The 26,867-nt window shown below is 38.6% G+C and overlaps 1 protein-coding gene across 6 annotated transcripts in view; it reads right to left on the bottom strand.

Annotated features, from left to right (window-relative positions):
* Window positions 1-24,317, bottom strand: part of LOC146504032 (leucine-rich repeat and fibronectin type III domain-containing protein 1-like protein) — a 191,113-nt gene extending 166,796 nt beyond the window's left edge. For 3 of the 6 annotated variants that reach the window (XR_014868835.1, XM_085131489.1, XM_085131490.1), the window contains exon 1: window positions 22,931-24,316. The gene's annotated coding sequence lies outside the window, so the exon portion shown is untranslated. Of the gene's footprint in view, window positions 1-22,930 lie in introns of all 6 variants that reach the window. The other 3 variants (XM_085131491.1, XM_085131492.1, XM_085131493.1) reach the window with 3 other exon arrangements.
* Between the last annotated feature and the right edge of the window lie 2,550 nt (window positions 24,318-26,867).

Genomic DNA, 26,867 nt, shown 5'->3' with positions numbered 1-26,867 from the left:
TGAACAGGATTAAGATGTTAAAAACTGTTCTGCTGACATGAATTCATTTCATGCAAGTGATGCTGCTCGTTAGACACTGCAGCTGCTGTCTCAGCTAGTATAACTATTTTTTATAAAAATGCCAAATTTGATCATATATGGCAAATTGAGCTTGTCTCAATACATGCTCAATGATCCAGGTGAGAAAATCCTGGAAAGTTGACTCAGAGAAAACAAGTTCATTTGTTTCCAGATGAACTGAGTCAACTTTCTGGGAGAGTAAGCTTGGATTTATCTTTATACACACAGCTTTATTTTAGCTTGTCTATAACAGTTAATATGTTTCTGAAAAGACTGTCAAATTCAAATTCTCAGTGCAGGTAAAACATAGTACTTTTCTACATGTTTGAGTTTGTTGAATCGGAATGCTTTTAAATCAAGGTTTTGATTGCAGACAGAAACAGTTATTCTTTAGTGTCAGCTGAGGCAAAACTTGTGTTTGCTGTCTCCACCTTCTCAGCACTGTCAATTAAATGTGTATGAGGCAAGCTACAGCGTAACTATTAATGTGACAAAAGTGCAACTAGTTAATGATATGATCTGTAGAGTTCTTCTAAAAAGCAGATTATATGCCCCATTAAAATCTTCCACAACATAAGAATGTCAGATCAGTTCTTGGGAGACTATCCTCTCACTAAAACAACCCCAAGCAGTCGTTAACCTACATTTTCAAAACATAACCTGTTACATAAACTGATATGGATAGGGCAGCACGATGGCGAAGTGGTTAGCACTGTTGCCTCACAGCAAGGTTCTCAGTTTGACTCCACCATCTGTGAGGAGTTTACATGTTCTTCCCGTGTTTGAGTGGGTTTTCTCCCGGTACTCCGGTTTCCTCCCACAGTCCAAAGACATGCAGTTAGTAGGGTTAGGTTAATTGGTGATTCTAAATTGCCTGTAAGTGTGAATGGTTGTCTGTCTCTCTGTGTTGGCCCTGCGACAGACTGGTGATCTGTCCAGGATGTACCCCGCCTCTCTCTGTGTGACAGCTGGGATACGCTCCAGCCCCCCCCCCCCCCCCCCCCCCCCCCCCCCGTGACCCTGATAAGGATAAGAGGAAGTGAATAAATGGAACCAGTAGATTCTTTTTAAAATCAGGAAACTTCCACAAATCTGCTCTGTGAATGTGTATATACATGTCTGCTGTTGTCAAATCTTTAAATGCACCTTTATAATCTCAAAAATCGATTTTTTTTAACTTAATATTATTAAGTATATATATATATGATGATTTCCTAACATCTGCGACGTGTCATTTACTGCTAATTGTGCCGAGATTCACAATTGAAGAAAGCGTGTCTTATTTTTGTGCTGGATATTGAAATGAAATGACTGTGCCCAACTGCACAACTTTTGTAAAAATAACCCATAAAACTGACCACACACCTATCAGAACTATTAAGGGATTGCACTCAGGTGCTATTTTGCCCTTTTTAGTATATCTTTTAGTATATCTTGCAGTTTGTGTCTAAACTTAAGCAAATAAACAGTGAATGAAACTGAAACTTTAATACCACAGGGTGACAGTTATGCCTCTGTGTCCCACACCTACCACCTCGCTCCTCAGGCTGGGACGTAAATTTATACACTGCTCTTTCTTACCAAATAAGCCTATTTGGTGGACTTGATAGTATTTCAAGTTTACACAAAGTGTACATACATAGCTCTGGTTTGACTCAAGAAGGTAAACAGCAAAAGGCTCTGTTATCGTATTTCTGGAGAAGCATCAAAAATGATTTGTCCCGAAATAAGAAAATGAAGGGCGTATAAATGACTACAAAATCTATTGATCCCTTGGTATCTTTCATAGAAAGGACAACACCTGAGGGGTAAACTGTAGCTAAAATGAGAGCTTATTGCTTTGATCAACAAAACTAAATCACACAGTAAAATAATATTTTAGATTTTCTACAGGCGGTGATGTATTTTTAAACAAGGTTCAACATGAACATCGAAAGCAAAATGCCTGTTTAAAAAAAAGTAATCAGCTAAATTATGAAGAATGCTCTTTTTCTAAACTATGGGAAATTCAACAAAGCATTGTCTTAAAAGTTTGGACCCCAGGTCATTCATATCTACAACTGTCACTATCCCTGTAAGATTATAAACTGTCTAATTAATAATGCATATGATGATAACAGTAGGGATTAAAAAGAATTTGTTCTCTGCCTTAAGCTACAGCTGTAGATACATCCAGCATCAATGACTTTATCTCTGCACCAAAATACACACATACTGTAACCTTGCCACCTTACTGACAGTGTAATGAAATATCGCTTTATCTGTCTACTATGATGAAATAATCATCACCCGGTGCTGACGATAAAGCACTCACCTTGCCTCAATCACACATCAGGTCTTCCTGAGTCTCCTCCAAAAGTAAAGAGGAAGAAAAAGAATTATAGAACAGAGACGGGTGAGGAGAAGAAAGAAAGAGAGTTTGGTTTCAAGCAAATGTTGTGGTGTCCCAAATTGAACCACAGGATATTCAAGAGAGTGTAGAAAAAATAAGAAAGGACCCATGATGATTTTGTCTTAAAACGCTTAATATCCACCATCCCACATCACTGTGATATAAAGCAGGTGTTTATTATGCAGTCTAGGCCAAATGAAACACTCACGGGAATGAAAAACCACAGTACAATTACGGAGATTAACATAGTGAACAGTCGGTATGTTTTTTTTTAAATAATCACACCAGAGAATAAAAATTTGAAAACATGCTGTTTTACTGATAATGAAAAAGAAAGATCACCGGTTGCTGCATTGTATCTAGTATCGCTAAACTCCTTTGAGTCTGTGTGTGCATGTGTGTTTGGGAAGATGGGTGGGGGATTATCATTGCAAAACGCAGTCTGCTGTAGTGGGAGCTAGCACACAGGTGGATACAAAGGTTAGGACTCTAGCAGGCAGGCACGTGCGCGGGGGGGGGGGGGCTTGAGCACTCGCCCCTTTCCTGATGGGTGCCCAAAGTGCCCTTTTGTTGAGGCTATTTTTTTTCATTTTTTTTTTTTTAATGTGTGTGTGCGTGCGGAGTCCTGTCTGTGCCCCTAAACAATAATATTTAACTATTAATCACAGTTTTGCTAAATAAAAGGATCTGGTTTGCATCAGTCACATGATGACCATTAACCAATGATCGCCCTTGACGGCAGAGAGCGCTGGCTACAAGCCGGGAACGAGCTCACAAAGAGCACCCGGAGCTGTAGGAGAAACACAAATGAACTCAGAGACAGACTGATGCAACAAAACCAGTAAGTAGGTGTACAGCGTACACTGTAGTCTATAGCACACAGGAGTATTAGCTTGTTATGTACACGTTGGTAAGTTGTCTTGTGGCAACTGACGAAACAAATGAGCGTGCTGTGTGTGCAACAGTGCAACAAACATTACCTGTTCTTTTATTAACTGCACAAGTAGTGCTGGTCATAGCTGTTAGCTAACATATTTAGTTTTAAAGTAAGTTACAGGGCTTTTCCTGCCTTTCTGGAGGGATTATATTTCACTAAAAAACGATCTAATATGCATGTCCACATAATTATGCATTATTATAATTATGATATTTAAACACACACTGTATTTTAAAGAACATACATTAAGAATCAGATTATATTAGATTTATATTTTAAATAAGAGAAAATGTTGATTTTACAGCAGTAAAATTCTTGTATCTCTACAGTTTAAAAATGTAATAAGCTTCCTCCCTGCACAGAGTGGTTAGTGAAACAAATGGAATCATCATAAATACATTATTTCATATTTATTACTTTTTTCCCTCACTGCTTTATTATTGTAGCTCTAATAATAAATAATAAGGGTAGGATTCTGGATAAGCACCATGATGGAAACTTGTGGCCATAGTATATGCAGTATTCTGAAGTGTTCTGAAGAAGGTCTAAAATGTCACTGTGTGTGCGTGCATGTGTGTGTTTTATGTGTATAGATTTTTTAAATTATTACTCATGATATAACATTGTCCAGACATGCCTGGTAAGGACATAAGGAGGAAACAGTAACAAAAGGAGCTGTGTGAGGCTACTAAAGGCAGTGGATCCCTCAGCAGCTGGATTACAAAGAGCACAGGTAACATTAACACATTCCAGTATAAAAATAATAATAAGCACAACTGGAATGTTTTGCTTCTATAACAGTTTTCTATCATCATTTTAACCCTTGTGATGTCCACGGGTCATTTTTGTCCTCTAAAGAAATCTTTTGCTATCAAAAATGTGTTTTTTATTCATTAAATGGTCTGAAAATAACAGAAGTTATTCATTACTATACTATGCGTGATTGGAATAAGTTTTAAGTAATTTGATTTATTTATGGGGTTTTTATTGGATTTTATAACAGCTGCTGTCCTCAGGGGTCAAAAATGACCCCAAAGTACAAAGTGTTGCAAAGAGCCGTATTTTCACAACATACTGCTTTCAAACATCTTTGATCTTGGATCACTGATGTGTGGGGTCAAGCACTGGTCATAACAACCAAAACAACAACAACAACAGGCAGCACAATGAGGAGGCAGGTGCTCTATATTCAATGAAAGTTTATTTACACAGCACCGAATCACAACAACAGTCGCATCAAAGTGCTTCGTATTGTAAGGTCGACCCTATAATAATACATACACAGAAAGTAGCTCACAAGCCTCCATTGCACTAGAGATTTGCATACTTTGATGAGCATACATTTTTTTACCATGTTGTGCAAAGCAATGAGCAGCAGGACAAAGCACATATTGTCCTCTAGTATAATGAGGAGGGAGAATCAATGTTCAGGAAGATCCAGGGTTAGAAGATAATGAAAATATAGCCAATATTTAGAGCACATGTTAACCTTTCTCTGAAAAAGCACATCACCCACCTGCAGAAGTGGAAGAAGGCTATGAAGTGAAGGAAAGTGATGAAGAATCTGAACTATGTTCAAGTAGGTTCTCAGGCCTCCAGGGCTTGGTAGTCTGAGGAGCTTGGAAAGAAAGTGACTGGGCTTCTTGAAGTTTCTTGAATTTTCAGGATGTGAAACTGAAATAGAAGATGTGTCAGAGGACTGCACATCTTCTATTTTAATTATGATGAAGACAAAGAATCAAGCAGGAAAGAGGAGTCAGCTGAGACAGAGGAATATTTGCAGTAATGTGAGGAAACATTGATCTGGTCTTCTATCCTTCCCAGTGTCAGACGATGCATGACTCTCTCATGTGCCTCAGAGAAAGACGATCTACCACAGTCCAAGCACATGTGCCAGGTCCCATACTCCTTCAGTTACTTTTCTACTCGAGTACTGAAAGCATTACACACAGTGTATTCTGCTTGTATTCTGCCTTTGAACGTTTACATGCCAATGGATGCATCAGAGACCAAGTTGGGGTTCAGTAACTTGCCCAAGGACACCTTGGTAAGAACTCCAGACTAGAGCACACAGAGATTGAACCAACAACCATCCAATCAGCAGATGACCTGCTCTACAGCCAACTCAATGACGAACAAGGAGGGACAACGAGAGAGGAAGAAAAATGGACCGAATGCAGCTGTAGGCGTATGTGTGTGTGTTGATTCTTACTGCCGAGCATCCAGTAGAGTCGCTACGGCCAGTTTATGACATCCTGAGTCTGGTAGAGTAGTTTTAAAGGTGACACAAGATTAATCATAGAAGCACAAAAAGGATATCATTTCTTGATAAAGACACAATAGATGATCATCGTTCATGACACAAACGTGCTCCCATTTGAGGTGTATGGAGCAAGTGGGCGTGTCTCCTGCTGTGATGTCAGACCCTGGTACTGATCTGACTGTATGAGCACCAAGTCCCCTTCAGAGGACTCTGTCCAACAGAACATCCAAGTAAACCAGGGATGAGATAAAAACATGGGCAGCATGTGATGCAGGTCCAGCTGTACATGGAACATGCTAGTGTACGATGGCAAACCGTCTCCTGCAGTCAGGACACGCCAGTTGTCCCTAACATTGCAGAAGGTTTCCAAAAGAAAACAATCACCTGTAACAACTTGTTTACTGTATATGACCCTTGGCCTGCAAGTGCAGAAAGAAAGCTGTCCATGATGGGACCAGTGCAGAGGAATAAACCTGAGCTTCCTCCTGATGGGACCAGTACAGAGGAATGAACCTGAGCTTCCTCCTGCACTTGGGTAAAACATGGACACGCATTTGTTCTTGCTTCAGGCTCTCATGTGTTCACTCAGACTCATGCCCTGGTGTCCTATCATGCCAAAATATAGAAAACTGTCAGGTAATGAGTTGGAATAAAGTTGAATAAAACCTTGAAACACAGAGATGGATGATATTTTATACTTCTTGCTTTATAAACAGTCAAAGCAAACGGGGTCATTTTTGAGCCCAGAGGACAACAGATGTGATTATTTGCTGCCAGTAAAAAACTTTAAGTAGTTTAAAAACAGCTTTCTAAATTAACTTTGACATAAACCCGTCTGTGATCATCTGTTAAAGCAACCGACTCTGGTTGTGAAACGATAATCACGATAACTGATGATTTAATTTATTTTTTACCCAAAAACAAAGAAAAAAAATCATTTTTATGAGGTTTTTATCAGACTTAAATTTGAAATGGAATAAAAAAAAATGTTTAAAAATGTTTGAATTAAGTTTTAATTAAAAGTGGGGGAAAAAATCGACTTCATATTAATTAAGTATCAATCAAACCAGATGGGGACATTTTTGACCACTGAGGACCACAGGTGTGATTATGTGCTGCCATATAAAATTTATAAATGGTTCAAAAAAAACTTTCTCACTAAAGTTCAACATACAGCACTCTGTAGTTATTCAGATAGTCAAAATTATCTTAACATTTAAATATTTTATTTTCTCAATTTGTTTTTGCTCAAAAACACAGTGTACTTTATGTAAACAAGGTGTGGTGGCCCTAAAATGTAAAATGTTGGGTAAATTTTGTGTTAATGTGTTGGTCTTAAATAAAACTAAGGTGTAACACTGAATTGATTGACAATTTATACTTTATATTTTAAAAAACACTCAAATGAAGTGGGGACATTTTTGACCCCTGAGGACCACAGGTGTTATTATGTGCTGCCATTTAAAATTTATAAACGCTTGAAAAAAAACTTTCTCACTAAAGTTCAACATACAGCACTCTTTAGTTAGACAAATAGTCAAAATTATCTAAACAATTAAATATTTTATTTTCTTGTTTTATTTACACTCGAAAACACAGTGTACTTTATGTAAACAAGGTGTGGTGGCCCTAAAATGTAAAATGTTGGGTAAATTTTGTGTTAATGTGTTGGTCTTAAGTAAAACTAAGATGTAACACTGAATTGATTGACAATTTATACTTTATACTTTAAAAAACAGTCAAATGAAGTGGGGACATTTTTGACCCCTGAGGACCACAGGTGTGATTATGTGCTGCCATTTAAAAAATTTAAATGGTTCAAAAAAAAAATTCTCACTAAAGTTCAACATACAGCACTCTGTAGTTAGTCAGATAGTCAAAATTATCTAAACAATTAAATATTTAATTTTCTTGTTTTATTTTCGCTTAAAAAACAGGGTGTATTTTTTGTAAACAAGGTGTGGTGGCCCTAAAATGTAAAATGTTGGGTAAATTTTGTGTTAATGTGTTGGTCTTAAGTAAAACTAAGATGTAACACTGAATTGATTGACAATTTATACTTTATACTTTAAAAAACACTCAAATGAAGCGGGGACAGTTTTGACCCCTGATCACCCCAGTTGTATGGAAATCGGGGGGACATTATGAGGGTTAATATAGATTAAGTGCAGGAGTTGTTAAGTGTGGATAATTAAATAATAGTTTATTGCAATAGCAAATTGTGTTTTGTTCTCAGATGGACAGCAAGTGGAGAGTGATAGATTAGATGAGGAGATAAGGGAGATGAAGGAGGAAGACGACAAGGCCACCTCGCAACAGTGATGTAGTATGATGCAATCCCATATTAGATTCTTGATGAATGTGTGTTGTTGTTATTCAGCCTGGTTCAATGTGCCCCTATTTTAACTTTGAGCACCCGCCCCTTTAAACGTCTCTGCACGGCCCTGCTAGCAGGTGTGTTTGTCAGTCTACACTTGATGCAAACTGGACGACAATATTCACATATGATGTCAGAGCGATTTGCTACAATACAATCATAAAAAATTAGATGGTGGCGATAGTTCAGATTAAAACGGAGACAGAGTTCAAAGACAGGTTTGATCTACTGATTACTGAATATTCATGTAATAAGGTAGTAATTATTAAACCATACCCAGTGTCTTAGCCAATGTGATCCCATGATAATATGACCTCGGATTCAACTTCTAAATACATATAAAAAAAAATTAAACATGAAAGTGTAACAGCTTTAAAAAAAAAAAAACAAGTAGAAGATATAAAAATGTATCTTCTTTATAAAGAAAATCACAGTGAAAGGCAAAAAAAACCAGGTTTGCTTCAACTTTTCAGCTGTCGGAGCACTGTATGTCTCCATTTTTGTTGTGGATCGACACCTCATTTAACTGCAAGCGTAAGTTCCCCACTTTCACTGGGTGTAAAAAAAAATAAAGAGTGAGAGAATAAAAGATCCAAACCTTGGTTCAGAGTGACAATAAGCTCCTGTGATCATTTAAAACCCTGGGGACTGAAATCAGAGAAAAGTCACTATAAAGAAGATTTCATACACACAGTTTCTGTGATCTTGAGCAGTGCAGTTTATGTCCATGGATCTTATTCCTCAAAGCTCCAAGACAGTTCAGTCTATGTGGACTTTCAACTTTTCCGTTTAGTTAACAATGCATGTCTTCAACTACAACGCTGCACTATTTTAATTTTTTCTTATTTTTTAAAAATAATCACAGAAATCTTTAAAACCAGTCTAAGAGAAAGAGAATTCACTCTGGAGGTCACGCTTTCATCTTAAGTGTTTTTTAAACCACTTGACAGGAAAAGCGTGTTCACTATACATCTGAGCTTTTATTTAATTAATCAGTCTTAAGCTGGTCGGCTATAATCCTCAAGATTTTGTTTATTAAAAAACAGTTGGGCTTTTTTTAGTACAATTTGTTCACATTTTATCAGCAATGGATTTTAGTGGATTTGCATTCCAAGTACCCCACGATGCTGTAGTTCTTTTTTAAATTGCTGACTTAAAGGCATTTAAACCAATAATGCATCCATTGGACATGTCAAACACAAATTATGCATTGTGCATGCCATGTGTTTGTCTTCTTTTATCAAATGTGGCTCATTTAAGGTTAAAGGTTAAATTTGAGAAAAGATCATGGTTTTGTCTTTAAGAGCACAGTTTTCTTGTTTGCAAGGATGACTATTTCATGTTTTGCAACCTTATCAGTTACTGAAGTCTCTATAAAGTCAAAGGAATAAAAAAGAAACATTTGAATACTGTACAAAAACAAACAAAGAACAAAAAACTGACATTTATGTAATCGGATGCTCTTGGGTAAAATTCCACTCAGGATAAACCCACACATTTTACCTCATTTATTTACCTTACATTAACTTGTTCAGTGAGTTGCTAAGTTCTAATTAGCAATACGCATTTGTTCATGAGCTGATCCATTTAACATATACTATGTGGTAGGAATGTGGTTTCTAAAGAGGACATGAGGGACAGCTATTAGGTATTAGGTAGGCATGTGCATTTTAAATCAACACACCAACACTGCCTCTTCTTACTGAGATGAAGATGCACCTTATGTTGAAATCTTAGTTCCTGCACCATGGCCCTTTAAAATACTCTAATATTACTGTTGACTGAATGACTGAATGACTTTGCATGCCCCCCTAAAATACTGATAAACATTCTGTCATTTTCTCCTCTAGTACTTTTTACTTTTCCTAGACTGCCCTCGAATATCACTAAAACTTTTAAAGTATTCACAGTGATTTTGACTTTGACATGATTCATTGTGGTGACTCTTTAAATAAATAACATGAACTGAAGATAACGAGCCTAGAGTAAAGAAGAAACTCCAGAGAGCACAGTGCACACAACATGGGGAAAGAAAATCAGTTACAACAGAACTGACATAACATTTAATAGTAATATTATAAGTGATTTTAATAATAAATTGCATATTGTTTTTTTTATCATTAAGTCTCAGTATTGCTGTAATCCTCACAATAGAGTGGGCTGGCAAGTGTACAAGCCAATACCAATACCAGATAAGACTGATGAATCTGGAGTATGAATAATCCAGATTTATCACACTATTATCATGGGAAAGAATAGAGACAACACCCTATAACTTTATTGTAACAGCTGCCAGCTCAATGAGTTGGCTGCAAAGCAGAACAGCTGGGACAAGGACATCTACAGCTGTCACACACACAGACTCACACAGTTTCAAACCTTTAAAGCCTTGCACCATTAAACCGAAGCTATAAATGTCCCGTGAGCACCGATGATACTCACCCTGAACTAGAACACTAATGTTGGGAAATCTGCATAAATCAGACCAATCAGGGTTTGGGGTTTTTTTTGGTTTTTTTGGAAAATGCCATTCGTAAAGGCCAACATCTTGGCTTAACAATCCTTCCATTTTGCTTTTGTTGAGTAATTTGTACTTCACTACAAAGTGATTTATGGAGTACATAGCACAACAGCAGCAAATAGCTCCCAGATGAAGATAGCTTGATCTAACCGAGGGCAAGCAGAGGGGAAGGGCTTGTCCAGGTGTTTGGCCACATGCTGGTCTAGTGAACAAGCTGGTTATTATATGCATTATCCATCAGAACTGAACCATCATCCATCAGAACCAAGGCTTCTGTCACAACCAAAACCTAACATTATTTCCCTGTACAAATACCTATGGAGTCAGTGATACACTGAGGTGATACTTCTTTGATGAATCATCATGAAAGGAGCTCTTTGTCACATTTATTTACATTGCCATTTTTTTAGCTGGAATTTGACGAGAAAGTCTACTGAGCCATTTAACAGGCAGTGATGAATTTTTAAAAATGCAAATAAACCAAAAGAACCCTATAATATGTTACACAATAATGTTAACTCAACAATAGGTATTTATTATCATAGATATTTAGTATTTTTAGGGTACATTTGTGGTACATTTTGTGTTTGGCTTCTTCTAGCTTCCATCAGTGGTTCCCCACCTCATGATGCAGTGTCAGCTGTTTACCACATTAGCTCCTGCTTGTGCTCTCGCACACAGGCACCAGCACAAGCCACTGTCAATCAAACCAACATTCAGCGTGCAGCAGGAGCTTCACAGGCACCTTTAAAGTGGAGAAAAAGGTGGGGATGGTAAGCCTGAACCGAATGTAGAATAAGAGGTTAACCATATGCGTGTATATAAGTTGTGTTTTGCTGCATGTCTACATGTAAACACATGGAAAGATTTTCGTGTTAACCTGCACCTGCAGACAGTTTATGTCATGTACACATAAATATTCAAAAGAAATCTAATGCACATTCTGCTCTTGTATAAATTAAAAATCTCTTAGATGCTGAGAGCAAAAAGACTTTGCACATATATTTTAAAAAGCAAATGTAGGATGGCTTTATATTGCAAGTGGTGGCAGGAAGGGCAGTACAGTACTATAATAGTTAACACTGTCATCTCACAGCAAGAGGGTCATAGGTTCAAACCCACCAGCTGGCTAGATCCCCTCTCTATGTATCGTCTGCATGTTAACCTTGTGGCTGTTTTTTCTGGCTACTACAGCTTCCTCCCACAGTCCACAGTAGGATCAGATTAACGCTAGAATTTCAAACTGAATGCCAATACACAAAATAATACCGTGTCAACTACTATTTACATGTTCAGCTGCTAGTGAGCAGGTTAGGTTTTTAAAAGGACCGTAGGAGTGAACAGTTGTCTCTCTGTGTTACTCCGACAAACTAAGGTGTACCTCTCCTGACCTAGCATATTGTGCTCCCACTCCAGGAACTGGATAAGCAGTTAAGGAAAACTGATGGATGGAAGAGGTCTCGGTAACATATTTGGGGTCCCTGCTAACGGTTGGTTCTGGCTTCTTGGTTTAGGAGCCAGTAAGCAGAGAACAGATGGACTATTACCTTAAAAATGGCATACAGCAATGTAATTTGGACCTCAGTTATCCAGCTTGATCACTGACCTCTCTTTTGTTCTTTAAGGTCACCTAGCAGTTTTGTTTTGTAGCCTTTGTTGATGTCATTATCCTGTTTGTTTATTTATTTAGGTTCATAATAATCTTGTTTACTTTTTCTCATGTGCGATGCCCCAACCTTCGCCCAGTTCATAACACTATACAGAAATGAAATGTCTCATTACCAGCTTCACGCATTTTCCGATGCTTTACTGATCTAAAGAATTTCCGCAGTGTTCTTTTCAATCTATTTATAATGTTCACATACGAACACACTGAGCACTTACAAAGTACTCTGCCTTTCAGAGGGAGCTAAAAATGCAATTTCTGATTAGCACTGCCAAGCTTTCCAGAAAGCAACAGTGAGATAATTCCCACAGTGTGTCATGAGGGAATTGTAACTAGCTAAGCATACAATGCAGTGACTGCACAGTCAATACTGCGAATGTGAAGTCAGAGAGCAACAGTGTTGAACAGACATTCAAAATGCAGTGCAAGGACATTTTGATCAGACTAAGAGTCAGATTATAAAGTGGTCCAGATTAAAGCTATGCTTCCAGCACCGCTAAACAATTATTATTTTATTTAAGTTTCTTAGTTCATTAACATACTCTGCACAAGCTAGAACTATTGCTGAGCTTTATAAGCTTCCTGTCCTTAAGAGTGCCATTATCTACAGGAGATTGCCCTCTAAAGTCTCTAATTATTCCTCGAACTATCTTGCAGAGTATCGGGTTCATGGTGCGCCAAGTGAACCATTTCAACCCAGCAGGGTCTGTCCTTTTAGCTTGCGTTAATAAACACCCACTCTGTGAACTGCTGAGTGGGCTCAGCATCAAGTCTGAGGGGTAAAACTTTGTTTTTAGCTGCTGCTTCAAAAACCCATGACCAGGTGTTTCTCCTGAGTTCAGGTGTAGCTAAAATGACTTCAGAATGGCAAACTGTTTATCTGTTGTTTGCCACAGATAATGCAACAACAACAAGCCCACATCACATCCTATGGTAAATATTCACTGTCATTAAGCTCACCATGAGAAGGTTTATGTATTTAAACAACAGCTCATGATGTTTTCTTTTGCACCTACATATTTGTGCAATTTCAGTGTTTTAGCAATCATAATCAGGGGACTGTCTGTCAGATAACACGTAAAAGCATTTGACCGCCTAGTTTTTTTTTTATTTTAGCCTGTTTTAGATGTTTTCGACATCTAAAACAGGCTTCAGAAAGTATGAACTTTAGACAGACACACAAAGATACTCCAGCACTTCAAAACGTGTAAGAATAATTATACCTTGTGTAGTGATAACCCTTCAAACTTGGAGGTTAATGAAATTCTCTCAGCCTCTCATCCTTCCAACAAGAATTGATTAGCAAGGTCAATTTTATATTTATTTTTTGTTTATTTTTCACAGTACATGCCAAGTCTTAGTAACGTGACTCCAACTGCTGGTGTTACAATGTAACATGAACAGTTTATACAGCAAACTATATAACTGCAATAAAAAACACACAAACAGAACAAAAACAAAAGAAAACAACAACAAAAACATCAGTAACGCATTAGCTCATCTGGCTCATGATACATCACAGGCTATTATAATGTGTGGAGTAAGGAAAGAAAGTGATAAGTTTTCTTGGCTGTATTGCACAAACTAATGTGAATTAAAATCCACTGAGAAGTCAAATCGGTTTGTAAACAGTCATCTCCGGGAAAAAACAGTCTTGTTTCACTAAAATCTGACAAATTCTCCATGGGAAGCAGCAATTTTTGTAAAAATGGAAAAGTGCCCATAATATAACAACCAATATGACCTTGACTGTGAACACAGTTTGGGTGAAGACCCTTTAGGTGATCATCGTGTGCAAGCTGCACAAATATTTGACCAATAGTCTTGGAGGACTAGCAATTCTTGTCAGTTGTGAAGGGACGGACACTTCGCCTTATAACCTCATCAATCCTAAAAAAGAAAAATAACTGTGGGAACCCATTAAATAAAGCTATCTTACAGGCTATATATTTTCAACCCCAGCCAATCAAACATCTCTTTCAAACTGCATCAGGTTTCCTGTTTTTACCTTCTGTGCGCTGCACTGTTTCATGTTCATTTACTATGAAAAACCGCCTGCAGCACTGAGTATAGAGAAGTGAATGTAAGCAACAACTGATAAACAGCAACAAAGTGATAGATCATTCTGTCACAGTAATTTGAAACTCCAGCTGCAGATCTCTACATTATCACTTTAACGCTTGCCCATAAACAAACACATACTACCACAACCGTGCCCCTGCTGTCACCAAAAGTAAAGAAAGTTGATCACAGCGGAAGAGAAATATATAGAGGAAGAAAGACAAATTACAAAAAAAAAATGGATGCACGCAAGTGACAGGTAGATGAAGGAAAACCAAGTGGTGAAAAATGCGTGAGTGAGAGGAAAACAGTGAGCAGAGGGATAGAGATAGAGTGGGGCATCCATCCATCATGCAGTGCTGCTTCTGTCAGACACAAGTAATAGATGTAGAGATATAGAGGAGAGAGCTGACACTCCTCTTCAATCTATCTCCCCTCACTATCTGGGTTAGCTTGTCAGGTCTGCACTGTCACCCTGACCAGGACGTACAGTTACATGTGAACACATGCCAACAGACAGAAAGACCCACATTTATACAGAGAACATCTGTTTTAAAGAAAAATGAAGTGAGTTGGGGAAACATTTTTTCTAAATCAGTTATCCATTTTCAGCTCCTAAATAATTCACATAACAGTAATATTAATAAAGTTTGAATACAAAAAAAATGGTAATCTAGTTTATGTAATGTAAAAAGCAAATCAATGCGGTAAGCATTATGTCATTACTGACATACTGTCAATATGTCAACAAAATTCAACTTTCAGTTCAAATGCTTCTTTAAATTATTTTTTATTTATTATTTAATATTCAAACGACTCCAGTGCAGTTTGCATGCTGTTAAATGTTAAACGCATAAAGGATGCACTCACAGTAAAAGCCTTTCATTAAAAACGACTGATCAATACTGTAATTGCAAAGCAACAACAGATGTCTTTAGTAATGGCAAGTGTGTTTAACTGCAGTTTGCAGCTCATTTCAAAATTCTGCTTTTTTATATATTTTTTTTTCATGACTTAATCTGGTGCTCTGTTTAATTTCAGCGAGCTAACCATCTCCACTATAGTCGTGGCCATAAGCAAGATTTGTCCAATGTGATTTTTGCAAACGCCCTGTAATACACATAATTAATGGAAGCACCAGTGGGACAATGGGAATATACTAATGTTTTAATGCAATATGTTGTCTACATATCTAAATATGACCAGATGTATTTTTGTGGCTTCGATAGCGCTGTAAAATCTTAGCTGATTTATTTATTTATTTTTAACAAATCAACTTTTATTTCTCAATTCCAAGCTCCTTTTACAGCAAACAGATTATGGAATTGTCACTGTTTGGTACTGAGTATCTCCAGATACCCAAAGCAAAGGTATTGTATGGGAACTGGAAATAACTGGACCAATCATTCTATAGGCAAAAAGATTGCTGATGCACACCAGTATATAAGAGACAAAGGCAAGGCAAGGCAAGGTGGGTCAAAGGATGATAAAAATAGATCCCCATATTATTCTTGACAAAAGAGGTATTCATAGCTACTACAACCTATTTAGGCCGATGTTCTGTACATTATGTTAAATGGAGGGTATGGAAGAAGGTTAACATTTTCTACACTGACACAATTGATTTACATGGTCACAATAAATCAGCAAAAACAGCCCATGTTGTACCTGCTGTAGACAAAGTTAGAAAACTGACTGTGGTTTAGCTGAGCAATATTGTATCCCACTGCCTGCCTGCTAAACACAGCACCATTCTAATACCATGCTGCTTGGCATTCAGCACACAGCTCCCTCTTGCTCTCCCTCTCTTTCTCCTGGCACCTTCCCCCCCTCCTTCTCTTCACCTCTCTCTCCTTTCAGCAGCAACTCTCTCCTGTTCCTCCCTGGTGAGGTGGGATGGCGCCACTGAACCAGCATCTGTTGCCATGCGCATGTACAGGTGTGCGCACACAAAGACACACGCACAGACTGTGTAGACATTTAAACCCCTGCCGTAGTGGACAGCATGTCACTGTGTTGAATACATCAAAAAGACATAAAACTATAAAACAGCACGATGCCATATCGCAGTCTTAACACCTACAGCTTTATTGCAAAATATTCATTTTTTTTTCCATCTCCTCGTCTCTCCCTAAGTTTCTGTCATTCTTCTTCCGTTACTTTTTTCCTTCTTTGTCTGTTCATTTCATTCTCGTTTGTCTTCTTTATGCAAACAAAGAATTTGGTCTTAACTTACCTGCCTTGCTGAATAAAGGTCAACTACTGCACATAATCCAGTTGGATTCAACAATGTAAACATTACAAAAACCACTACATGTGTTTTCCTTGTACCCTATAGATGTATACATTGCTTCCCCACAGTGATGAAACAGATTTTCTGCGGTCTCTAAAACTCAGTGAGTTTCTCTGTGTGAGTTCCATTTATTTTCTGCTGACTTTTTCACACAGAGGCATCAATCAGTTGGTGTTACACTCCTCCAGAATTTACACTTCTCTTCAGCTTCATTTTTCAATCTGACATTGACAGAATGAGAGGATTTTATATGATGCCAAAAAATAAATGGGTTTATTGTTCCAAGTATTTTGAGCAGGGTTTTGATTGCTTTTCTAGCTAATCATAAATTGATAAATTATGAACATGAAAAGTCAGACTCACACTAATGGAGCACTATTGTCATTCAGTATTCATCACTGCTGTAATGTATCGTGTGATTTTATTATAGAGACAGTACCTGATTGTGCTGCTGTAAAAATACACAAGACTGAGACAGATTCTTGTCCACGCTTCTGAAAACCTCGATCCACTCCTTCCTCGCCAAATCAAGCTTTCCGTTTTCCAGCTTGGACTCAGCATGGTTCAATAAACTGTAAACATGATCAAGAACCCTCCATTGTCAGCTGGCAGAAGCAGCAGTGTTATGTTTTTTTTTTATAGTCGCATGTCTCCCATCAATCACCCACCTCTGGTGCTCTCAATCTGAAAGAAGGATCCACCTGTTTGATTATCTGAATTATAATCACCTGAATTATTGTACAGTACACATTTGACTACTGTGGTTAAAAGTAATGGCATAATAGAAGCTTTTACAACCCAAATAAATCAGAGCGATCATGAAGGGACACAAGTCTCTGTCCCTCCACTATGTAGGAAATATTTGCCTCAGAACTGTTTACACACAACATGCAAATCCACTGTCTTTACTAAAGCCATTTCAAAGTCTGTTATTTACATTTTTCAGAAATATGTTTAATGGCTATCTTGCAGAGATATAGATCAGATGAATTTGCTGTAGAGATGAAATTCTCTACAGCAGAAAATTGTGGTGAAAGTTAAGTACAAGTGAAGCAATGTTGCCTAAAAATTGATACATAACTAAATAAGATAACATAAAATAGTTTTGAGAGGGATTTTTTTTGTTCTAAAATACATTTAATTAATATGTCATACACATACACAATCACCAAAGAGCTGAATGCTGTTTATGCATCAGACTGTGGAGCCAACCATGCAAGACCCAGTGCATAGCAACAGATTGGATTCAAATGGCATTAAAGAACATGATATATTAGGCACACAGCACGACAAATATAACATAATATATAACATCATTAATTCAGTGAGCTGTAAAGATGCTGAATTTTCTAGCAAGTGCAAAACCACCACTAAGCACAAAACTGTCCAAGATGGACTTAAAAGAGAGCGTGGTTCTGTCCAAAATCATTGTAATGCAGTAATCTCTACAGCCTTCGTGGCATAGAGGACTACATAGTGAATTATTTGCAAAATTGCATAATTGAAACTGAATCAGCTAAACAAATTAATACTGACAAACATTCTTCTAGTAAAAGCAAAAATTAAAAGTTAGTAAATCCAATACTCGTAGTACTACTCGCATAGCAGTTGATAAGCATACAGCCACATTACACATAGCAGTTGTAATGTTTCACTTTCTTTACACTTGATTATCTGAGGCCGGCATAATGGTAAGCAATGTCTTGCCAGTCGCTTGGATAGAGATCAGTTGTACACTACTTTTCATCACACAGTACTAGAAAAAGCAAAATGACTGTGTACGCCACTACCCAGTGGTAGTACATAGAGTAGGTAGTGATTTTGGACCAAGTCCATGTGTGGCCAAGACTTTTTGTTGGTTCACTACACACATGAATGGGATTAAAAAATCAGACAGATCACGTAGGCTTTCCAAATGTTCTTAGGCCTAATGTATCCCATTCTCTGATACAAGAGTCATTTTGTGAAGCTCTTTACTGCTTTACACCTATTTCTTTACCAAATACTTTGTGTAGGAAATACCTCTTTTATGCCAGTGCGAATCGTCTAATAAAGTGGTAAATTAAAATTCAGCTGTTCACTATGGAAATCCCCACACAGCTATATCCCTGGTGCTTTGTCAACATGTCTCCTTGTTGCTGTATTGATAGCTGACAACCAGGTAAGACTCAGTTGTGTAATTATTTATTATTATTTTTTTCAAAATGTAGTACCATTGTAGGGACATCTCAATAACCTATGATATAGGCAGCCATCACGCTTTCCTCTGTCTTTAACTTTAACCAAATTCAATTCAATTCAGGTTTATTTATAGAGCACCAATCCACAAGAACAGTCACCTTCTGGTGCTTTATACTGAGACCCTATAAAGTTCTGTGGTTGGGGGCAGCTATGGTATTAGGTTTGTATTTACCATTTTTAGCATCTGTATATTGAGGACTGGGGCTGTGATGAAACAGATGTTATACTGAAACACCGTAATGACCAATAAAATTATTACTTTTACTTTATGAAATTAAATCCAATGAACCTGTGGTCTGTCTTTATTTATTTATTTCTCGCTTTCAGTAATCAGTGTGGTCTCCGCTGCACTTAACGAACGAAGGCATTTGCATGTATTCTGATTTTCTGACTCACAAATGGATAAAGGTGTTTTTTTCAAAATACCCAAAACAAAACAGTTAAATTGGTTTTTCACTCGTGAAAACAAAAAGCTTTTCTCACATGAATAAATATATTAATATTCAGAGTAGTGTCATGGATTCTCTGACTTCACAGTGCAAATTGGTCTGTTTATGATCATTAAACAGTCCATTTTTTTTAACCAACCAACAACATCATTCATGGACTCAGAGCATCTGCTTTTGGGAAGATAACCTATAGTAATAAATATACATTCATCCACATATATCTCCAGTAATTCCAGGACACAATAGTTTATATTTTTAACTGCTTCAGGTGAAAATGTCATATTTTCATAAAACTGTGCTTCTTGCCATTAAGAAATGAAAATAAAACAGATGACTTTCCTCCAAGTTTAGTTTTTCTTAACCGCCTGAGTGAACTCTCCTGTTTCCATGGCAGTGTGAGAACTGTCTGTTTTTCGATGTATAGTATTTATAAGAGGGATATAAACTTGCATTAATAGTATATCTCAGACTAGAGCTTGACGCAAATATAAGCTATAACTATGCCCTAAGATGTTGTGTGCTTGCTGTGACATGACAGTAATATATAGAAACAGGGAGTAGCTAATGTCAGCATATTTTAGCCCTTCAGTGGCGGAAATAATTATTTGATCCCATGCTGAATTTGTAAGTTTGCTAGATTCTAAATAAATTTACATTCTAATTTTTTTATAGTAGTTTAATTTTAATGGAGAAAGGCATGTAGCAAACAAAAATCCACAGAAAAAACACCAAATAAGTAAACACAAGTATTTGATCCCCAAGCAAAACATGACTTAGTACTTGGTGGAGAAACTGTTGTTGGCAAGCACAGAATTTAGATGTTTCCTGTAGTTAGTCACCCGTTTTACACATATGACGGGAGGGATTTTGTCTCACTCCTCTTTACAGAAACTCTTGGCTGCTGCTTGGCAACTTGAAGCTTCAGATTTTCTATATGATTGAGATCTAAAGGCTGATTAGGCCACTCCATGACGTGAATGTGCTTTTTCTTTAGCCACTCCTTTATTGCCTCTGCAGTTTGTTTTCAGTGTTCTGGCTGAGGGAAGGCGGTTCCCATCTAAGATTTTGGCCACTCAGCGCAGTGACGTCGTCTTTTATGTTCAGCAGAAAAATAGCCCCAAAGCATAATGTTCCCACCTCCATGCATAACTGTTGGAACAGTGTTCTTTGGATCATACTCAGCATTTCCTGTCCTCCAAACACAGTGACTCAAGTTGAAGCCAACGCCAGCTGGATTTTGGTTTGATCTGACTGCAGTACTTTCTCCCAAATCATTTAGATGTTCACTGGCAAGCTTAAGACAAGCCTGTACATGTGCCTTCTCAGCAGGGTGCTCTTGTGGACACTGCGAGATTTCAATTGATTACGCTGTGGTGTGTTACCAGTGGTGTTCTCAGTGACTGTGGTCCCAACTGTATTCAAATCACAAACAACCTGTGTAGTTTTGGTCTGGTCCATCACCTTTCTCATTATCATCCTCATCCCATGAAGCAAGATCTTGCATGGGGCTCTACACCTAGGGGAAGTAATGTTCATTCTATATTTCTTTCATTTCTGAATAATCGCACCAGCAGTCGTAACCTTCTCACCAGGCTTCTTGCTGATGGACTTGTAGCCCATTCCAGTTTTGTGTTTTGTCCCTGATGTCCTTTGATGGCTCTTTGGTCTTGCACATGATGGTGGAGAGGTTGGATTTAAAGAAATTGATTCTGTGGACACATGCACTTTATGTATAATGAATTGAGCTAATGACTATGTGCAGTTGACTAACTATGCAAGCCAGAATTCTGGCTAGGTTGTAGGGATTCAAATATTACTTCTCTTAATGGCATGCAGATCAATTTATAACTTTTATGCAATGTGTTGTTGTTTTTTATGGAGTTTTAGTTGACATCCTGTCTCTCTCCATTCAAATAAAACTGCTATAAAAACTAGAAACTCTTCATTTCTTTCTAAGTAAACAAACTTACAAATTCACCAGGGGATCAACTAGGTCCCCTCACTGTACACCAGTTTTAACTCCTATTATACAAAAGGATGAATGAAGAGTATGTTTGTATTAGTTTGTGGAAAAAAAGTCAGCTTTAAATGTTCTTCGTTTATACTTGCCATGTTTAAGGCTTAAAAGTTTAATCTCAACAAAATCTTTGTTCTCTACTAGAATTTTACTGCTGCAGTCTAAAGTGGGTCATGATCAGTGGTACAGTATGCTGACAGCAAGTGCTCTTCATGATTCCATTAACTTCCAACTGTGTAATACTGATCATATGCATAAAGAATTTCACTGTGATCTGAAAGGCATTAAAATATCATCATCAATTGAATCTTTCAAAATATTCTGCCTAGACAGCAATTTGAGCTACATTCAAACACGCTGCACTAACACGAGCCAGGAAGAATGACACAACGTAGGCAGGAAAGATTGAATTATCAGAACAAAAAAAAGGCTTCAGCTAAGCCACAGGTATACACCTTCCAATGAAGACAGGAAAACCAGAAAAAGCCCTCCCTGCAAATGTTGTATATTCTTGCATGTGTGTTTACATGTGTTTTAAGGTGGCTTAGAGCCATTGCAAAACCCAATCAAAATGCAAATGAAGCAGTTAGGGATAGGAAGAATTTACCAGGTAAAGAGGAGCTGATGAGCTGACACAGCAACTTAAATTATTGACTATCCTTCCTGCCTTTTTTTTAATGGTTTCTCCTCCTGTCTTTATATCTTTCTGTCTCCATGGTGCAGCAATGGCAGTTGCGCAGCAATCCATTGGATAATACCACATAGTGTCTCCAGCATAGATTGACGGAGTGTTCTACACTTGGCCACCATATTTTTAGAGCTTTCTTGAGCTCTATCTTTCCTCACTCCTCTTGCACAGCGTCTTGATCCTTCTCCCCACCTGCACCAGTAAGCTAACCCCTCCTCACCTCACCAACTCCCCCCTCATTCTATTTGATTCCATTACTTTCACACTTCCCCTTATATTCTCTCTACTCACCTTTCCAGCAGAACCCTCTCTCTGGCCATTAAGCCCTGCCTTCTCCCCCTCCCCTATCACCCAGCCCATCTCCTCTTCCTGCTCCTTCTCTGTATTCCACCTCAGCACCCTCTCTTCTGCCCTCTTCCCCTATCAGATCCCTTTAAGCCCCTCCTGCCTCACTTCTCTCCCTGTTTGTTCTCGTCTCCACAAGGGTTCGGTTATTCAGTTCTGCCTTTCTTTCACAACCAAGTCACCCTTTCCCTCTTTAAACTCTCAGACTTCTCTTTTTACCCCATGTCCTGCCACGGTCTCTTAACATATCTCCTTATCTGTTTGACACATGTTACTTCACACTTTACCCCTCAGAAACATCATCCCTTCTCATCTCACCGTCTCTCTTTTCCTCCTGTGTTTAATCTGGAGAGAGGATATCACCATCTCTGAATCGTAGGGGAGAAAAAAACCCACCAGCGCCATTATCTTCCCATCTGCCATCTCTTCTGTCTCTCTGTCTATGTACTCAACTCGACTCTTCTAAAATTACAAGCCAACCTCTAAAAAGCGATGCCGCATTTTTTTTTTTTTTTTTTTTAAAGGCGAACATGCAGACAGGGGAAGGTGGTTGAGGGAACGGGGAGAGGAAATGGTGCGATAATCGGACAGAGGGGAAAAGTAGATAGACACTATCATACCTGCGCGTCTGCCTCTCCTCCTGTTGTTGAGGCTATGTCTCCTCTGGTTATTTGCTCCCTTTTCAAGCCAGGTGAAGAACTCGAAAGAAAATACTAAATAATCCCCTTTCTGATCGGAATAATTTTCAAGCCCAATAAGAAAATATATCCACTTTTTTATGTTGTTGTCTGACACCGCGCAAGGCTAACCGCGCTGCGGGGCTGCTGGAGGGGAGACGGGGCAAGCCTAGCGTTTCAATTTAATTCCCGTTCAGTTTGCATCAAAAGCCCTTTACGGGTGCAAGGCCGGTCGCAGTCTATAACCTACAGCTATCCACTGTCCGCTAGTGATCCGCTGGGACAGGACTGTAAGAGAGAGGGGGGAAACGCCGTTAAACCGGCGCACCGCTGCGTTGAGCGCTCATTTGGACTCCATACGAGCTCCCCCCCTGTTTCTGTTTAGACTCCGTTAATCGGTCATTTGAAGGAAAACACACAAACGCTGGAGGTTAGTATCGCTGGGTTCCCGTGTCTAAAGAGTGGAGGAAAAGCGATGTGTAGTAAAGGAAACCACGCTGGACTCCTTTGCCGGTCTCCCCTATGGGTGATCTCCGCTTCCCCATTCAGCAGCTGCCTCTGCTGTCTGAAGGTCCAATCTTACTCCTTCGCAGCTCTTCGTGTTTCATCTGTAGACGCCTGAAACAAAAATCCTGTCAGGGTAATGGTGGGTAGGTGTTATCCGTCCCAAGGTCTTCCACAGGTAAAAATAAATAAATAAACAAAATAGGTGCACGAATTTGTAACTCTTCTCTCCACCCCCCCCCCCAAAAACAGAAACTATAAAATCACATAGCTCAGTGAAACCGCTGCTCCCCTTTTTCCTCTACACAAGTGACTTTGTCTTGACCTCTCTCTGCTCTCGGCGTTGTTGTCTGCGAGGAAAAACACAGGACCACACCGCGGGCAGCCGGAGGATGGTGGACGAGGCGTTATAGTTCAAACAATAAGGCGAGCTTCAGATGGAAGGAGAAACAAATTTCGCAGCGAAAGAAAACCCCACATTTAACGTCCTTTAGCTCATTTTAAAAACCCGCTCTGATCCGCTACGATGAGCACTCCCTCCTGCAGTTACTTTCACACTGTGCGGCGGTTTTTCCCGGGAGGCGATACGCCCACCAGCCCCACTCCTGTCTGTCTCCTTCCCTCCGTATCTGTGTCCTGCTCTGTCTACTGACAAGTCGCTGCTCCGGGATTACAAGCTGGTGATAACAGATGGATGCCTTATGACGACGGTGGGTGATGCCATCGCCTGGACCTCAGCCTGCAGTAGCTGACGTTTAGGGTCTGTCAGGACATACAGTAGACAGCCACACTGTCAATAGGTTCTCAAAGTGTAGAGCAGGGACTTGAAGAGGACCACGTGAATGCAGTTGCAGCTGCAAAGCAGGAAAAAGCTTGCATTTTATCAGTTGTTATTAAAGGTAGGTTATCTGCTCATGTTCTGGAATGCACTACTGTTGACAATAAAAATCACTGCCAGTAGTCTTGGTTCAAATCCAGAAGCACAACTATATTCATTCTGAGTACATATGCACAAACACTGCTCACTTATATCTGCATATCGAAGCTGTTTGACCCTAATCATAGCTCAGGTGCAGCTGCTCTAGGTTGCCAGTGGAGGCAAGAGAGATGAGATGCACAGCTCTTGTCTTTAGGAACCTCCATGTGATGGGAATGACTGGCTTTACTTTCATCATATGTGATGTCAAAGGCTTTATGCCTGATAAATACTTGTAATTACCACTAGGAGGAAGAGGGGAGCAGACACTGAATTATGAAACATAAATAATATTAAACGGGTTATGTTAATAAAATTAAATATCACATTCATCAAAGTCTTTCCGTTAGGTGTCCCGGATACTGCGGATTAAGAGCTGTGGTGATGAATGTTACCATTAGAGATGGCTGAAACAGCAAGCGCAGAGGCAGATTAGTGTGCTCACTTTCCAGATTCTGCAGGATTTCATAGATTATAAAATGTGAGTGTTCTACAATTATCTGATTAGCAAGAGGGATAAATTATATGGTGTGTTGTTGGCAGTACACCAAACAGTTCAAGGTTGCGGCTGCTAGTGGTGGTGGGGCCGGGAGGACAGGGGATAATAAAGAGATAAAGAGAATAACAGAGGAAGGCAGAAATAAACAGATTTAGAGAATGGGCAGAGATCAGACAGGGGTCAGGAAAAATGAAAACTCTTAACAGTTTGTTTCATCTTTAACCTCTGCTGAAGTACTGAGCAATATAAGCTAAAGGCTAGTGTTATAAAATCAAATAAATATGTGCATTTTTGAGAGAGATTGGCCAAAAGGAAGTAAAAGGGGAGGTGTAGAGGCTTTGTAAGTGTATATAAGCGAACTATATACAGCAGTAAAAGTAACTCCTGGTGGCATTTAAAAGCGAAATGTGATGAGAATTTAATAAGCCTACAGCAGTATTGCTTTGGCTACTGGTTAGAGATTCTTTTTTCCCCAGATGCTTCTTTCTTTAGCAATGTTTTAATTAGACCGGGTGTCCCCAGGGTTTGAACAGCATTAGCAAATTTTAGAATCCTCAAATGAAGAATTATCACTGACCTAAAGGATCCTGTCAAGTTGCATTAGTGAGTTGTATAAATACTGGTGAATAAACTAGTAAACCAAACAACTTTTCACATACAGATCGAGCCGTGATGCTGAGTGAGAGTGAACAAAAAGTGAGAAAGAAAGAAAGAAAGAAAGAAAGAAAGAAAGAAAGAAAGAAAGAAAGAAAGAGTGGGCAGAGGGTGAAAGAGATACAAGAGACAGAGGAGTGCTCATTGTAGAATTCTGTGAATCGTCGCTGCCTTCAGAAAAGCCACAAGGATTGCACATGCAGGGCATCACTTGGTCAGTGTCCTCCAATAACTAACCTCCAATTATTTTATCAAATTTTTCACAAAGTTAGACTAAAATAACCTTTAGTTGTCACGACTGCACAAAGCCCTGAAATGTCAAAGCAGCTGGTTATAGACACTCATTGAGTCAAGCCAAACTGTTACAAAAGCATCTGCATGGACCAGATTTTAACAAAGGAAAGGACAAATATGGAGAGAGTAACAGAATCCTGACGCAAACTCTGGCAACATGTTCATCCTTAAATAGAGAGTAGGCCCACATGATGGCAAGCCACCAGAGGAGTGTGACTAACAAACCCTAAGGAAGGAAATTGTTGGAAAAATTCAGACTCAAAGAACAAAGAACTGGAGGGCAAGCCATGGCCAGACTTCTCTCAAGAAAATGCATAATTAACTTTTATTTGCAACGCAGTTTGAATATAAAAATCACAGATGTTTACTTCCTCTAATTCAAATCATAACACTTATTTTTCTCAAAAATATGAAGAAACATTCCAAGAGTTACACTCTCTCCTGCTCTGTTGCCACAAATTAAACATATCTACAGTGCACAGTTTTGTTAGCTGAGCAAAACTGAGGATAAACCAATTTAACAAGTTCAATTTTTAGTCTTTTCTCTTTTTTAACATTATTGTAAAGCGGCATAGCTTTGGGGATGTGGCTGTATGGACAAAACCAGTCATTTAACACCAAACGTCTCTGGGAAATTGAGGTAGGCATGTTTTATGATATGAAAAAGGTTTTGCAACTCCAACTATAAAAAGCATGAAAAGCTCACAGCATAAAAAGGCATACCTGACTTAAATGTAGCCAATCTCCTCTTCAAAGTAATCTCCTTGTGCACCTTTGCTAATTTGAGATTTCCCCCCTGGAAGTCCTGTTCTGATAACTTCCATGTGTGTATCTCCAATAAAACAGGATCTCCTCCACTTTATCAAAACAACCCACCAACTTTACTTTGAGATACAGGACAAAGTTTAACTGTGGTACTGTATGAGTATAAGTATGTGATGACATATATGAGG

This window comes from Neolamprologus multifasciatus, chromosome 14 (genome assembly GCF_963576455.1).
Source record: "Neolamprologus multifasciatus chromosome 14, fNeoMul1.2, whole genome shotgun sequence".
Classification (NCBI taxonomy): Eukaryota; Metazoa; Chordata; class Actinopteri; order Cichliformes; family Cichlidae; genus Neolamprologus; species Neolamprologus multifasciatus.
The sequence above is the reverse complement of the archived record's forward strand: the minus strand, read 5'-3'. Positions and strand labels throughout refer to the sequence as shown.